Raw genomic sequence first — 16578 nt, 5'->3', positions numbered from 1 at the left:
AAAAAGACATAGGTCCATCACGTTGAACCTATGCTAAATTTAGACAACAGATACTTTATCCTATATCTATACTTACTTATTGATCCAGAGGAAGGCAAATAAAAAACCCCAGTAAGAGGAAAAATTAATTTCTTCCTGACTCCAAGATTTGGCAATTGGATTAATCCCTGAATCAACATCCTTCCCATGTATACTTATTTGGTATATCTCTTTATACCTTTCCCATCTAAAAAGATGTCCAACCTTTATTTGAACAAATCTATTGTATCTGCCATCACAGTCTCCATGGGTAATGAATTCCACATTTTAACTGCCCTTACTGTAAAGAACCCTTTCCTTTGTTGTTGGTGAAATTTCCTTTCCTCCAACCTTAAGGGATGGCCCGAGTCCTTAGTACTGCCCGTGGGATGAATAGTTCTTTTGAAAGCTCCTTGTATTGTCCTCGAATATATTTGTATATAGTTATCATATCCCCTCCTAGACGCCTCTTTCTAATGTAAATAAATCTAATTTAGCTAGCCTCTCCTCATAAATTAGATTGCCCATCCCCTTTATTAATTTGGTGGCTCTTCTCTGCACTCTCTCTAGTTCCATAATGTCTTATCTTAGGATTGGTTCCCAAAATTGTACTCCATATTCAAGGTGTGGTCTTACTAGTGCTTTGTAAAGGGGCATAATTATCTTTACTTCCCTTCCATCCATTGCCCGTTTAATGCAAGATAAGATCTTGTTTGCCTTTGCAGCTACTGCATGACATTGGGCACTATTGATAAGCCTGCAGTCTCCATCAAGGATTCCACCAATATATCTCCATTTAATTTGTAAGTCGCCTTTTTATTCTTGCATCCCAAATGCATAACCTTACATTTATCTGTATTAAACCTCATTTGCCATTTACTTGCCCAGGTTTCCAGTCTCTCCAAGTCCTTCTGAAGAGAAATTACATCCTGCTCTGATTCTATTACCGTACACAATTTAGTATCATCAGCAAAGATGGGGACTTTGCTCTCGATCCCAACCTCAAGGTCATTAATAAACAAGTTAAAAAGCAGGGGTCCCAGTACCGATCCCTGAGGTACTCCACTCACGACTTTAGCCCAACCTGAAAAAGTTCCATTTATGACAACCCTCTGTTGTCTGTCCTTTAACCAGTTTTCAATCCAGGTGCATATATTACTGAGTCCAATTTTCTTTATTTTGTACACCAACCTCTTGTGTGAAACCGTATCAAAAGCCTTTGCAAAATCTAAGTAGACAACATCAATTACATTACCCTGGTCTAAATTCCTACTTACCTCCTCAAAGAAACAAATAACTTAATAACTGGGTGATTATACTGTACACTTCTTTAGGTCTATTTTATGGGGGATCCACAACAATTAATCTATATTCTGCACAGGGATCTCACTTGCTTCTATTTTCAGCCATGTAATCGCTTGTGTGGGTCTATGCCCACCCGGTAAATGACTTAATTGGGCTACGGCATAGTATTTGTTTTGTGACCAGACCACCATCTGTTTTTTTTTTTTATAACTTGTATTTTTTATTTTTGTGAAAATACAGCATATACACATCTTATTTCCAGTACTGTGACATGCATTATTCATATCTCTTATGTATGGTAGCTGAACATAAACATTGTCATCAAAACAGAGTTATAAGCAACGACATAAACTTAAATAATAAATAATCATAAAGTAAAATTAGGTGGGGGGGGAAGAGGAAGAGGGTGGGGAGGGGGAGAGGAAGGGTGGGAGGCCGCGGCTCTGATCAACGCTTCAGGGACCGATGTCTGGATTAATTTGTTGCTGCTGGGTGGGCTACTCCATTACCGGAGAACGCATCTAACTACTATTATAGCAAAATGGTGGATCTCTCCACCCCAGGGATGTCTGTCTGGGCCAGCCAAGGCGTCCAGACTTTTAGGAAATTTTCGCCAGTGTCATTGACTAAACTTGTCAATTTTTCCATCTGGCATACGAACCAAATTCTATTCCGGATTTTGGGGATAACAGGAATTTCACTTTGTTTCCATAATGCTGCAATCTCGCACCGCATGGCTGTAGCAAAATGTGCTATTAGTTTAAGAGTTGCTTTTGAGAAGCCCTGTCATGCTCTTCCCAAAAGGAAGAGACCGGGATCAAATGGGATCATTAATTGGCTTCAGAGGCTTTTAGGCCTCGACATCCCATTTGTTCCACCATCTGTTTTTAATGCACTAAGTATGCTTTTTTTTACTCTTAGAGGTACTGTATATGGAGAAATGGGTGCTCCAGAGCTGGTGGAACTTCAAGCATAAATGTCCATAATAATTAATCAGGACTAACGGACAGAGTGAATAAAGGAGTGGGTATAACGATGAGATGTGATATGTGAGTCATCAAAACACCACTGTTGGCTTACTCTTGGCTTTTCTTTCCCCAGATAAATCTATACATTTTGCTTTGCATATCACTCATAACTTTGGTTGGGACATTAATTGGAAGGCTATGAAATAGATAAAGTAATTTAGGAAGGGAATTCATCTTTACCAATATTACTCTACCAATCTATGAATTACAGTACGTATTCCACTTCTCCAGATCTCTCTTAATTGCCCAAAACAACTTTGGGCAGTTAGCTTTATAGGGTTCCGAATACCTAAGAGCCAAATATACCCCCAGATATTTGACACTATCTTCTTCCATCAGAAATTATCATTTAGTTTCAGTAGTTTTAGCATCCCTGTCTCCATGGGTAATGAATTCCACATTTTAACTGCCCTTACTGTAAAGAACCCTTTCCTTTGTTGCTGGTGAAATTTCCTTTCCTCCAACCTTAAGGGATGGCCCGAGTCCTTTGAACTGCCCGTGGGATGAATAGTTCTTTTGAAAGCTCCTTGTATTGTCCCCGAATATATTTGTATATAGTTATCATATCCCCTCTTTTCTAATGTAAATAAATCTAATTTAGCTAGCCTCTCCTCATAAATTAGATTGTCCATCCCCTTTATTAATTTGCTGGCTCTTCTCTGCACTCTCTCTAGTTCCATAATGTCTTTTCTTAGGATTGGTGCCCAAAATTGCTCCCTGACAGATTCGTAGACCACTAGAGGCTTTCTATTGAAGTCTCATTTAGACAGGGTTTAGTCCCTTTTACACAGACACTGTAGCACCAAAACCCTATGCAACCTAACTCCTGATGGCGAGGATGCAGACATACCATTCACTTAACTAATAATATCACAAATGCCAATAAGTGACAAAACAACTTCTCCATCGGAAGCAACAAAGTCACAAAGTTGATGTGGCCCGAAAAATAATGAAAACACTTAAATGGAGTCTTCCTCCTCCCTCTAACTCAGTGTCAGCCCATTAAGTTTCTCTAGCATATTCTGCTAGTTGATTCCGGCCATTTTAAGCATGGCTCCCGGTTGATTATAAAGGGCCTTAATTCCATTTAATATATTTCCTTTGATATCAAATTTCTTTAAAGTTATAAACATATATGACCACTCTACATGGTCGAACGCTTTTTCAGTGTCGAGTGAAATAAACAGTGTGGGTGTTTTTGATACATTTGCTAAATGGGTGAGGTTTATCACTCTTCTAATATTATCAGCTGCTTGTCACCCCAAAATAAATCCCACTTGGTATGGTTTGATTATTCTAGGGAGCAGTTTATGTAACCTTTTAACAATAATTTTACTTTACATTTTAATATCTGTATTGATTAATGAAATGGGTTGATAATTACTACAATAGTTATGATCTCTGCCCGGTTTTGGAATCACAGAAATTTGTGCTCTTAGCGTTGAGGGGGGAATTTCCTTACCTTTCAAAAAGAGTTTTCAAGTCTCTTGAGAAATGGTGCTAATCGTGTTTAACATGTTTTATAATAGCTGTTATAGTCCATCAGGACCAGGTGTTTTTGAATTTGTAACTTCTTTGATCACTGCCAGTATTTCATCTTGCAAAATGTCTGTATTTAGTAGGACTCTGTCCTCATTGTTCAGCGATGGTAACTGACAGGAATCTAGATATATAGTATACAAACAACAGGCGCAATAACAGAAGAGGGTAATAAATGCCAGAAAATCTGACTATAAAGGGACATTTGCAATTGTAGGATTCGTTAAGAAAATGATGATCCAAAGATCTGCGGAACCTATAAATAAGAAATAGATTCCAATATGGTGAAGTACATTTGTATTAGCGTGTACAGCGCAAAGTAGGCAGATATTTCAGGATAACAATCCTATAACAGCTGACGCAGTGTGTCCAGAACAGCTTCTAGAGCATCAGCTCTCGTGGGTCACACCCTCCACGTCCCATAGAGATGTTGAGAGGCCGAGTAAATTAATAAGCTGAGAGGACGGCTGCAACCAATCTCACAGTCTATGCTGTATATGCATAAATTTGCACAGAAAGCATGAATAGTCTGTTTTATCAGATAATAGAGCATAAGGATATTACAAAAAGCCTCCACCCTACGTGTTCCATCTTATGAAGAGACTTCCTCAGGGGTAAAAACTATGATTGAGGTTTGACTCTTAACATAATGTGAGATATGTTAATTAACCCACAGAGTTCCACCAATCATGTGAGTAGTGGTTGATTAAATCATAGAAATCAGTATGAAGCAAATTAACCCAGATTAAAATATATCAATGTACTTCAGAACCCATGCATAACATAAAATAATATTACACAATTTTAATACAACATAAGTAGAAAAAAAATAAAATACATAATGTAAAATATACAAATAAATAAACGGCAATAAAGAATTGGAAACAGATAGATTAAATTGATATCCAAATCAATTGTTAAAACATCATAAACACAGGGCATCAATAAGTGCAATAAGGGTAATTGTATTTTGAGACAGCAACACATAGGGGCTTATGCTGTAAGCGTTCATAAGCCATTTATCAAGCACTTATCACCCAAAATGCCTACTGCTATTCAGTAAGCGGTGATAAGTGGGTGATAAACGACTGAATCGCCCCCAAAAAATTGCTCATAAAAAAAATCACAAAGGCAGCAGTGATAAGCCACTTACCGCCGCTTTTCGGCATGTTCATAAACTCGCACAATTCGAGTAGTCGCGATTAAGCTATGAACGCCTATCGTCGCTCTAGAATGGGGATTTTATCACAAAATCCTCACGCCAGAAAAAGTTGACGTGAAGATGTTGGAAACCTGCAGAGAAGCGGCGAGATGGGACTTAGAAAAAAAAATGCATTTTTCCTGTTTTGGATTGATGCCTTGAATCTCTGGAGCTGATATCCATTAATATTAGCACCGGAGACCCCTGGCATGAATCCTATGCAATAAAAATGCATTTGCAGTAAACTTCATTACCTTAGCGGATAGCCTCCAGGACCCCCTACTTCCAGAGATACAGGCCCCATTATGGGGTGCCGGTATCTCCTATGCATTTAAATGTCCGCGGAAAATGACCGCGGGAATAAAATGCATAGGAGATACCGGCACCCCATAACGAGGCCTGTATCTCGGGAAGTAGGGGGTCCCCGAGGCTGAAACCATTGCGGTTCAGCTCAGGAGACCCCCTTCTAAACTATTAACAAAATTAAAATGTATACACATAAATTTTGGCCGAGATTTGCACAGGGAAAGACGGCTCTCTCAGAGCAGCTCCCTCTGCAGCAGATACAACTTGCTGGGTAAAGCCTTTTCAGAGGGTTGTTCATCAGATCACCGGCTAATCGTCAGTTTTGTGAATTTAGCTATGACAAGTAATCAAGGCTTTCTGAATACCGTGATAGCAACGATACTAAAAACTGTGATTTAAATTGCCCGGTAATTTTTTTTATGAACCTTTAGTGCATAGGCCACATAGATGGAGCTAGAAAAAATGCTCAGTGTGTAGACAGATCTTCCAAGGTATAAAACCAGATATTGTGTCATTTTGTTAAAAATGCACCAAGATCAATGTCTACATTTAAGCCGTAAGGAACGAGAGTTTTGAGGGTATGGATCCATCTAGTCTCAGGTTTAGATATAGCATTGATGGTATCTCCACCTCTCCAATCATATGGCAATTTTTCTATTGCCATAGAAACAATACCTGTTTTGATTATGATGTTCATAGAAATGTTTGGACAGGTTGTACTGAAGGAATCCCTTTTGTATGTTGGTGACATGCTCTGCAACGCGTAATTGAAGCTTTCTAGTGGTGCACCCTATGTATTACTTCTTACAGGGGCACTGTATTAGATAAACTATATTGGTAGAATCACAGTTAATAAAGTGATTAAAACTGCAGTTGTCTTTTTTTTTTTTTTTTTTTCATTTATTTTTTTACTTCAATAGTTTCATGTGTGCAATCTCTAATTACCTAAAGAACTGTATAGCTGCAGGTCAATTCGTTCTCCATGTATTGATAGGCAAAATTTGGTGACATCATTAGTGAATGGATCTGTTTTTCTTCTGCTTCTTTCTCTCAGTGGAAGCTCATGAATATTCATGAGCACTCCTGCACTGACATGTGCTAGAGGGAGGGCAGGGCTGACAAAGGGGTGTGCCAGGGCTTGTGACAGGACATGAAGGGGCTGTGCCTTAGCAAATGCTTGATAAAATAGAATACAAGAAAATTGGTCTTTCAAAGTTGTTGTTTTTAAAACAGAAAATGCTAAATGTATTTTATCTTACTACAGAACTGATTTATTAAAAAAAACAGACATGCAGGATATTGACTGAACTGCAGCTTTAATTGTCTGTTTAAATACATCCGGATTTTGTTTGTGTTTATTTTGAAAATTGTACTACGAAGAATAATATGCTATAAATTCTTCTTCGACTATCTTTGGATCAAATGTGATATCTCCATCTCTCTTTTTGATTGATTTAATAGTTGTAGAAATGTGTCCTTTTCTTAATTTTTGTGCCAATAGTCTATCCGCCTTATTACTTTTTTAGTAAAAACAATTGTTTGGTCCATTTTATGTCTTTTTCTTCTTTATTAACGTGCACAATTCTCAAATGTCCCCTGATTTTAAGCAATTTTTGATCATTTGAGTCCGTGGTTTTTTTTTTTATGTGGCGTCAATTTCTGCCTCTTCTGTTGAACATTTTGTATTTTTATATTCCCTTTGTTTTTTCTTCAGTGAGGAGATAGCAATAAACCTTCCCCTATTACACGCTTTTTGTGCTTCCCAAATCGTTGAGAGAGACATTTCAGTGTGTCATTAATAGAAAAAAAGTCTGTTAAATGGGTGTTTATCTCGTCAACCCATCAGTATTTTTTTTAAGAGTATTAAATTAAAAGTACCACGTGTGGGTACCTCTGCAGGTCTCAGACAGGTCTGCAACCCTGTACTAAAGGAAGTTTAAAGGTGAAAACAATATTTATGAAACCGCCCTCAAATTTTCATCCCTTAGTGCCAATGAAGATGTTAATTGCCTATTAGGAAATTAGATACTCAGGGCCACTGAAGTGTATAAGATGTATGGTGTTTTATGACTTAGCACTGCTGAATAGATAGATTTCTGCGTGAAATAAATAATTTGAGGTTAAAGATCTCTTCCTTTCTCTCTCTTCAATCCCATCTGTATAAAAATTAGATTGAAACAAAGTAGTAATTATCGGTAAAATATGTTTCAGCTTAGCATCTTGTTAATGTATAGCATTGTTCACCATGTATTACAGTTCCGGAATTTTGCAATAGACAACAATTTGGAGCAGATGCGTAACATCGCTCATCCCAATTTTCATGCAAAATGATTAAAGTTCTGTGTACTTGTGCCAAGTAGAAGCTGCTACTTGAATTTGCATTTGGTCATAAAGCTTTTAAGGAATTTCACAATATAGATCTTCATTCAGTTTCTATCACTAACTTTTTATTGTGTTAAAAATATGTAGGTGTAGCCCTCTTTCCCTTGAGTGTGAAGAGTCTACTAGTGCTGGCGATACCTGTCAGCTCACATCGATCTGAGCCTCCGCTACTGGGAGCCTGGGGTAATGAATATACTGAGTGGCAGCGCCTCTACCTGCCCGGGATCCTAATTGTATGGGATAACCCTGAGCAGGAACTATTAATAACAGTCCATAGATTATGAGAATAACACTGATAACCTTTACTATGAGCAATAACCATAAACCACATAAATGCAATACAATACTAATGGTTACAGCTATACCTCGCCACGCAGGGCGGTGTCCCACCACCGTGTATCCCCACACCGTGTCCACAGTACCAGAGGTGTCCCTTGGTCACTTCACCCAATAAGTGTTCCCAAAAGATGTCCACCCCTCTAGGCGTGATCAGCTCCTTACTGTACAGATGTTGGTGCACATTTAGTGAACGGTACCTGCCTGGTATGCTAACAACGAGAAGCAACGATATCCTCCGCTGGATGGGTTCTCTCCCTCTGGAGTGACCTGTGCAATGATGATCACTCCCTCGCTGGCAGTCTGGTCCCAGACTGCAGTAGCAACAGTTCAAGTGAAACCACTGTGGCCCTAAGCTGGCTAATCATTAAAAGGGCAGGATCCCTAACTGAAGGGGCCTTCCCTAAAGCAGCCACAATCTAGCGTGAGTTGGGGCCTAACTGGGGCCTAGGGGATCTCTGGCCTAGTGCAGAGGCTCACAGACCCCTGCACCTATACAACCTCCCATAGCTGCGGCCCAGCTCCAATGGCCAGCAAGCCCTCAGAGCACCAACTGTAACAACTGCCTTAGCAGGGAATCCTAACACTCCATTGACCAGGTCTAGTCACCTGACTCCCAGCCCTGTGGCCTTCTGGGGGCTCTAGTGCCCATGGAACTCACTTAACATTGGTGCCGCCTGCGCGATCTATAAAGGCCGCAGCAATGCTCCCTGCGCATGCGTGACCCCTGTAATGGCCACCGCGACTCTCGGCAGCTGCTGTGCTTGCGTGCACATCCCAACATGGCAGCGCCCGGAGCGCTCGCTTCCCAGAGCTCTTGCGAGGCTCTCGCCTGACGTGACTGCCCCCACAGCAACCCCCCTTCTCCCGAGCTGCAGCGGAGGTAAGGGGCCATTCGGAGAACCCAGGCCACATAGGTTTAACATTGACTGCCAAAATTAGGTTGGTAAAGAAGATAAGATTTATACAAATAATCTCTATCATATGTAACGGTGTTTCTGACTTGGCTGACCCACCCAATCACACATTGGCCCCTGTAGTCTAACCAGTCCCCATTACATGGTCGTGTCTGGTGGTGCACCTGACAGGCAACAGGACTCTTGAGTTTCCCGCATGATGTTGTGTGGGGAATGTCAACCCAGACAGGCAGCTGAGGTAGTGTGCTAGAGTCCAACCTACATACAGTGCAGCGCCTCCACCCGATCAGGATCTCTGCGTCCGCAAGGAGATGGTTCTGATGAGGAACTCCTTCTTGGTGGTGCCTTCTGCTGTGGAGTGTCACGTGAGACTCCTGTGGTGGGTAGGATCTCAGGGGCTGGAACAGCAGGAGCGTAGTAGGGGTCACAGGCAGAGATCAGAGGCAGGCGGCAGATAACGAAGTCAGGTAAAAAGCAGGTGTCTGAGGCAGGCGGCAGGTAGTGAAATCAGGTAACAAGCAGAGGTCGACAACGAGGAGACTGGAACAGGACAGGCGAGCAGGGACAGGTCTTGGAGCAGGGACTGAGAACGGGAACAAACAAGGACAAGCCAGATAACCAGCAAGGGCCTTACTGCGAACAGACTCAAATACAGGTACAGGAACAGATCAGGATCAGAGGCATGTGCATAGGAGTCTGACTTGAAACAGAGGCAAGGGAGGAACAGGAAAGGGAGGTTTATATATGCAGGCTGAGAGGGAGCACAGGTGCAGAGGTGTCAGGTATCAGAGTCTGGAATGTTCCTTAGTTTAGCAGCAGCAATCCCGGTGGACAAGTATAGGTACTGCAGGCTAGAACAATACATTGAGAGTGGCAGCAGTCCTGGTGGCCAAGCATGGGTACAGCAGGCTAGAGAATATGACATGGAGTAACTTCACACTCACACATTGGGGTTCTTGTGAACAAAGGCATCTTTATTGATGTATAGGCAGACTGCCCCTCACAGCAAACAGCTTAGCCACTCATCTTCTTCAGTACTCTCCTTTCAGAAGATCTGCCCTCCCAATGGAGTTGGATCACCTCTCCCCTCAGGGAGATCACACCTGTGCCAGGTCCCTGGACACAGTGTAGGCCCTGCCAGCCTTACTTCTGCAGGCCAGACTATTTGCTATAGAATCACACTTGACCTTCAACTTAACCAATACCAGTTGACACACTAACTTTGGGCAGTGCTGTGTCTTATATACCAAGGAAATGGCTCCACCTCCTGTGTCACTAACAATGGACACCAGGTCTGTTACCACTCCCCTCGTGTACATATGGCACCTCACCAGGGTGTGAGGGAAAACCTCCATGATTGATGCTGGCAATCCTGTATACTTACCAGGCTTACTGCCAGCATGAGAGAGAACTGTATACCATTTTTAAACGTGGCTACATTCTCCCCCTGGTGAATCCCAACGACCCGTCTGGGACCTAAATTTGTTAGACCTTCTTCCAGGAAGCACTGCAAAAACATAACAACATAATCATCTTACAAATTTTCACTATACAGTTCTCATGATAAATTAACAGCTACAATGCCTGCTGTCCAGAAGTTGACACAGTGTCTAAAGCGGACCCCATTATCCTCTGTACCTAATAGTAGTGCCTAGGGTCCGGCTTCTTTACCTCCCGACCAGCATTATCTTTAACTGTCATGCTGTACTCCCGGGGAAACACATTCTCCGGGCGGTACTCTACCTTATGCATACATACATTGCGCCCAATGCTCCATACCCTCATTAATTGAGAAATTCGCTCTTCTGCTCTATGCCCAGTGCATTCTCCACCCTTGGTTCGGATATATTCCTCTATGGTCTCTCTCAACCACCCATGCCTTTGGTCCTCTATCTCCTGCATAAGAGGTTCAGGAACGTAAGGATACTCCAACCCGTGGGATTTCTTGTATCGGGTCACGATGGCCCTTTCAGCCCGACTTGTCCTAATTAACTGGCGTTGCCTGCTTTACCTGGCAGCACCCATGATAAGGGTTCAGCGGGTTCTATGGGGTCCTGTAACCTGTCTGGTACCCTGGGATCCACCACCCCCGAACTGATATCATACCACCTCAGTCTCAGTTCCTCTAGACGAGCTTCCTCCGTGAATTCCCCTGGTGCCTACCTTTAATCCACAACCCCATCTTGTCTTAGAATAAACCTGGTACGATCTAGCAGGCCTCATACCCTTCATAATTGGGCACCCACCACCTGGTTTCCCTAAACTCTTCTGGTAATGCTACTGTGCCCTCCCCTTCCTCTTGCTCTCCCCCTGAGGATCTCCCTGAGGTACCGGTCAATCTTGAGTTGGACCCCAACCTTTTGGGCCTACTAGTAACCTTAATGCTAATAGAGCTAGGGCAATCGCTTGAAACAGATACCTGTCGCATATATCTTCCCCCACCCGACCCGTCATCTGACGTGAAACATTCCCCATAGTCCAAATTCTCCCCAGTCCTTTCATCGGAGGTGGCTCGGGACTCCCCAGACAACCCTTGGCTCGATGGTGACCCGTAGGAAAAGGTGACAGGGGTCGGGGCTTAACTATGGTGGGGGTTGGGCATATGAGAATACGGCAGGCATCCACGGGGCTACGACCCGCATCTCTGCGCTACCTGGCCCGGTGCCATCGACTGGCCTTCTGGTTCTCCCATCTCGCTGCTCCCAGGCTTCCGCAGGGCCTGCCAGCTCTTCCTCGATCCAGGCGATCTGATACAGCTACTCGGTCGCGAGGACGCCGCCATCTTCCATCCGGCTCCGCTGTGGCCACCGGAAGTGATGTCCTGGATCTCGCGGGACTCACCGCTGCCATCTTGCATTGGGTTCCCAACCGGAACCTCTTCGTCCAGAACGACATCCGCAGCCGGAAGTGATGGTTCTACTCTCCGCTCCGCTCGGGCTTGGACTAGGCCTCTCTCCGCCGTTTCCACCACCGGAGCCTGAGGAGGGCAAGGGTGTCGCTTAGTGCTCCATCGGCACGGGATGGTTCCTTCTCCGCCATCCACTCTGCCAGTCACCACGGACGTGGGACTCCGCCTCTCAGGTTGTCGCTGCACCGGCGACACGAGACTCAGCTCCGCCGCGACACAGGTGAGTGCTGGATCTTTCGCAGCACCGCTGTAGTGGTCCGCCGGTTGGCGTGTGACCACCGGGGTCGGGGTTGCTTGCTCCTCGTCCGAGGAGTCGAACTCCGACTCAGGGAGTGGCACTCCCGTCGGGAACCGTTGGTGAGGTTCTCGGCTTTCACCTCGTCTACAGGCCCCTTTCTCCTCCGGCTCCGTCTTGATTATGAGGAGCGATCCCCATGCTCCGGGATCTACGGGTTCTCTCCAGGCCGCGCCCGGGGCTTCAGCCGTTACATGGCTGTGTCCGTGTCCGTCCCCACGGTCTGTCCGGACACAAATGGTTGCACAGCCCATAAATACTGGATGCCACATTGCGGGCATCTGGACGTGGTACTGACAGAACCACCGTGCAGCCGACACTGCATGCACAATCATTTGACCATCTCCTTCCCTCCAGCTCTGAGCACCAGGAAGCCTCCTGGAGCTGAATAGGGATGGGCAGAAATGTCCAAATCTTCCTCACTTTTGCAGGCCATGTTGCTCACGGGAGATACTTTTTGCAGTGGTCTTCCCAGTAGATCAGTTGTTCCCCGCAACTGAAAGGCAGGGGCTGGTTTGTTAACTCCTCCCTCCGCCAGCTCCATCCTCATTTAACATAGCTGGAAACCACTCCCCCTGGTTTATATTAGAGGAGGGTCCCACAAGTTCACAGGATGACCCAGCACTGGGGCTGAGCTTCTTACTGTCCATGAGGGCGCGGCTGCAGCTTTCGCCCCATACCTCCCAGCAGGGTGGGGTTTTCCCTTTGGCGCCACTCCCGGCCAACTCTCTGCAACTTTTGCATTTGCAGCATTTTCTGCAATCGGCCCACGCGGTCTCCCAGGGAAGCGGGAACTGCCATCTTGGTTTACATTGCCAATCACTCTAGCAACTGAGGTAGCTCATTGTGCATTGCTCGCCGTCTGGCAAACAGATCCTTCATCTCCACCACACACCACCACAATGTCCTCCTCACTGTCCTCTAGGGTATCACCCCACGGTCCTAGGCAGGACCAAAACGGTGCAGCCACCGCTTTTGCACCACTCCACAGCAGACTAGCCAAAGTTACTTCAGTAGCTTGCTCTTCCGTGGAACGCACACCACGTGCGCTCCCTCCATCTGCCTCCGTCTGCCTCCGTCTGCCATTTTGGACCTTCCGCGCCACGCGGATCCTCCATTCTTGCGGTCGCCAATTGGTTGCTGTTTTTGCGGTTATTGTACATGGAGCTCCTCTCTGTGGGGCAGCTGCCATACCGATACAATAAAGATTGCCCGATGCACCACCTTGTGTACCTAATGTAGGTCTGACTCGTGTTGCACGACCTCAGGCTAGGCTCACTCTCTCTTTGTATGCGGTGTCTCTCCTTTCTCTCCAGTCTGTGCTCTCAGCGGTAAGTGATCTGGAATGGGCTAGAGTACTCTGGCTTCTCCATGCAGTACTGGGGCGTCTACCTACTGTTAGTCAGTCTAGCGAAAACCCTCTCCAGGATTCCTGACCTCTGTTAACAGGCTATCCCTTTAGGCATCCTACCAACTAGCACTACCTCAAGGTGACTAGGACAGCTATAGCCCCTCTCCAGACCCACTGACTCCTTCCAGGCTCCCAGGTCGTCCCTGCGGTCTGACAACTCTATCAGCCCCCTGACTACCCCTAGGTTCCGTCCCAACACAGCACTGACTGGCAGCATACGCTCTCCTGTTTCCCAGTGTGCCTAGCAAAAGCCTGTCATGTTGACAGGTATCTCAGCAGCGCCTCCAAATATGTAACGGTGTTTCTGACTTGGCTGACCCACCCAATCTCACATTGGCCCCTGTGGTCTAACTAGTCCCCATTACATGGTCGTGTCTGGTGGTGCACCTATTGGCAACAGGACTCCTGAGTCTCCCGCATTATGTTGTGTGGGGAATGTCAACCCAGACAGGCAGCTGAGGTAGTGTGCTAGAGTCCTACCTACATACAGTGCAGCACCTCTACCTCATCAGGATCTCTGCATCCGCAAGGAGATTGTTCTGATGAGGAACTCCTTCTTGGTGGTGCCTTCCGCTGTGGAGTAACTTCACACTCACACATTGGGGTTCTTGTTAAAAAGGGCATCTTTATTGATGTATAGGCAGACTGCCCCTTGCAGCAAACAGCTTAGCCGCTCATCTTCTTCAGAAGATCTGCCCTCCCAATAGAGTTAGATCACCTCTCCCCTCAGGGAGATCACCACCTGTGCCAGGTCCCTTGACACAGTGTAGGCCCTGCCAGCCTTACTGCTGCAGGCCAGACTATTTGCTGTAGAATCACACTTGACCTTCAACTTAACCAATACCAGTTGACACACTAACTTTGGGCAGTGCTGTGTCTTATATACCAAGGAAATGGCTCCACCTCCTGTGTCACTAACAATGGACACCAGGGGCCTCATGCAGTAAGCGTTGATAAGGTTTTTTTTCGCCATTTTCCCGCCAAAATTGGGTTTGAGATTCAGTAAGCGCCGATAATTGCTTGATTTCGCCAGGTTTCGTATCCGATAATTGTGTTATGGCCAGTCGCCTGCCGATAAGCCGGTTTTCGGCACTTATCACCACTTTTTTTATTCGGCTGTATTCAAGTAGCAAAATCAGCTTATCGGGCTGATCGGCACTAAGAAATTGAGACTTCATGGCCAATTTTTCCCGCCAACTAAAGTTGGCAAGTTGGAGGGGAGAACGATCGCTAAGGTTGCCGGAACGGCACTTAGAAAAAAAAACTCTTCTGTACATCAATGGAGTCAATGGAGCGGGGACTCCATTGATGTACAGTATAGTACTGTTTACGTTATATTACTCACAATACAAATGTGTTGAGCATTACAGTGTGTGGGGCATTTACTGCATTGTGTCACACCTGACGTTTATTATTTGCATAACATTGTACTTTTATATGTTTTCGTCATTAGCGTGTCACATTACTCATCATGTGATGAAATGTCAAGGGAAAAACCTATACTCAACTCTTAAAGGAGAACATCTCAACATATCATACATGTTACTGAACTGTGCGACAATTTATTATATGATGTTACCCATGTCACACATCTAACACATCCACCGTATATTCATGTTGCTTTACATTAGACAATGCTTGTAATCATCAAACGTTCATGTACATCTTTCTTCTCATGTTTACATGTACTTTGTGTCCTCCCTTTTTTGATGACGTCCGCTATTGGACAGTCAAACACATTGCATGTTTACATTGTAAACGTTGCATTACAAGCAATTCATGCTAACTTATACACACATCTACAATAATTACTCATTGTAACACCTTTCAAACTGATTCAATAGCAACTATCCTGATGCCATAAATGTATGCATATGCACACGAGAATTAATTGTTGTGAACATGTGACACTAACATGTCAAATTAGACATGTTGCAGCAAACTTTTTCTACGCCAATCTCATGGTTTTAGCATAATTACATGACTGAGTGTTGCGTTCAGAAGTGGTACATGCATTACACATTACACTAATCATTTACAATGAATGCTTGTACAAAGCTTCACGTTACATCATTGTCAAATATCACGATTGGCTGCTGAATACACAGAAATAATACTTCTTAGATCAAATGGATACAGCTTGGGAGGCAAGTACTTTAATATGTTAATGTAACACCTTGCATGTTACAAACTCACCTGACATCATCACATAGCTATTTAAAGGACGGCCATTACCTGCTCATTCACAGCTACAGATTTCAAAATGTTGCGCTTGTTTAGGAGACGTCGTAACATTCTTTTGCACGAGTGGCTTGCTGATGAAGAGAATGACATAGGGCAAGGGAGGGACAGAGCCAGGGAAATTGACAGGGACAGGCACGCGGACACGACAGGGACAGGGAGATGGACAGGAGATCAGAGGAGAAGACAGAGGAGAGAAGTTGTGGCTCGTCCGCGTGTGTACAGGGAGAGAACCCTGTTAGATGGGTTGAGTGAGGAACAGATAGTAAGTCGCTATCATTTGAGTTCAGCAGCAATCTTATCTCTTTATGAAGAGATAAGGGGAGATTTAGATTTTTTGACAGCCAGAGGTCGTGCAGTCCCTGGGCTTGTTAAAATGCTGTGCTCATTACATTATCTTGCTTCCGCGTCATTCCAGACAACTATGGGCATAGTGGGCGGGGTCTCGCAATCTACATTCTCGCGGGCCTTTACCCAGTTTCTCTATGCACTCAATAGACGCGCTAGGAATTATATTTATTTTCCTAAAGAGCAGACAGAGTGGCTGGAAGTCAGGAATGGCTTTTATGCCATAGCCGGGATACCATGTGTGCTGGGTGCAATCGATTGCACCCATGTTGCTTTGATTCCGCCTAGTCAGAGTGAGCATGCTTACCGCAACCGTAAGCACTACCATTCCCTGAATGTACAG

This window comes from Ascaphus truei, chromosome 1 (genome assembly GCF_040206685.1).
Source record: "Ascaphus truei isolate aAscTru1 chromosome 1, aAscTru1.hap1, whole genome shotgun sequence".
In the NCBI taxonomy this organism is placed as follows: Eukaryota; Metazoa; Chordata; class Amphibia; order Anura; family Ascaphidae; genus Ascaphus; species Ascaphus truei.
The sequence above is the reverse complement of the archived record's forward strand: the minus strand, read 5'-3'. Positions refer to the sequence as shown.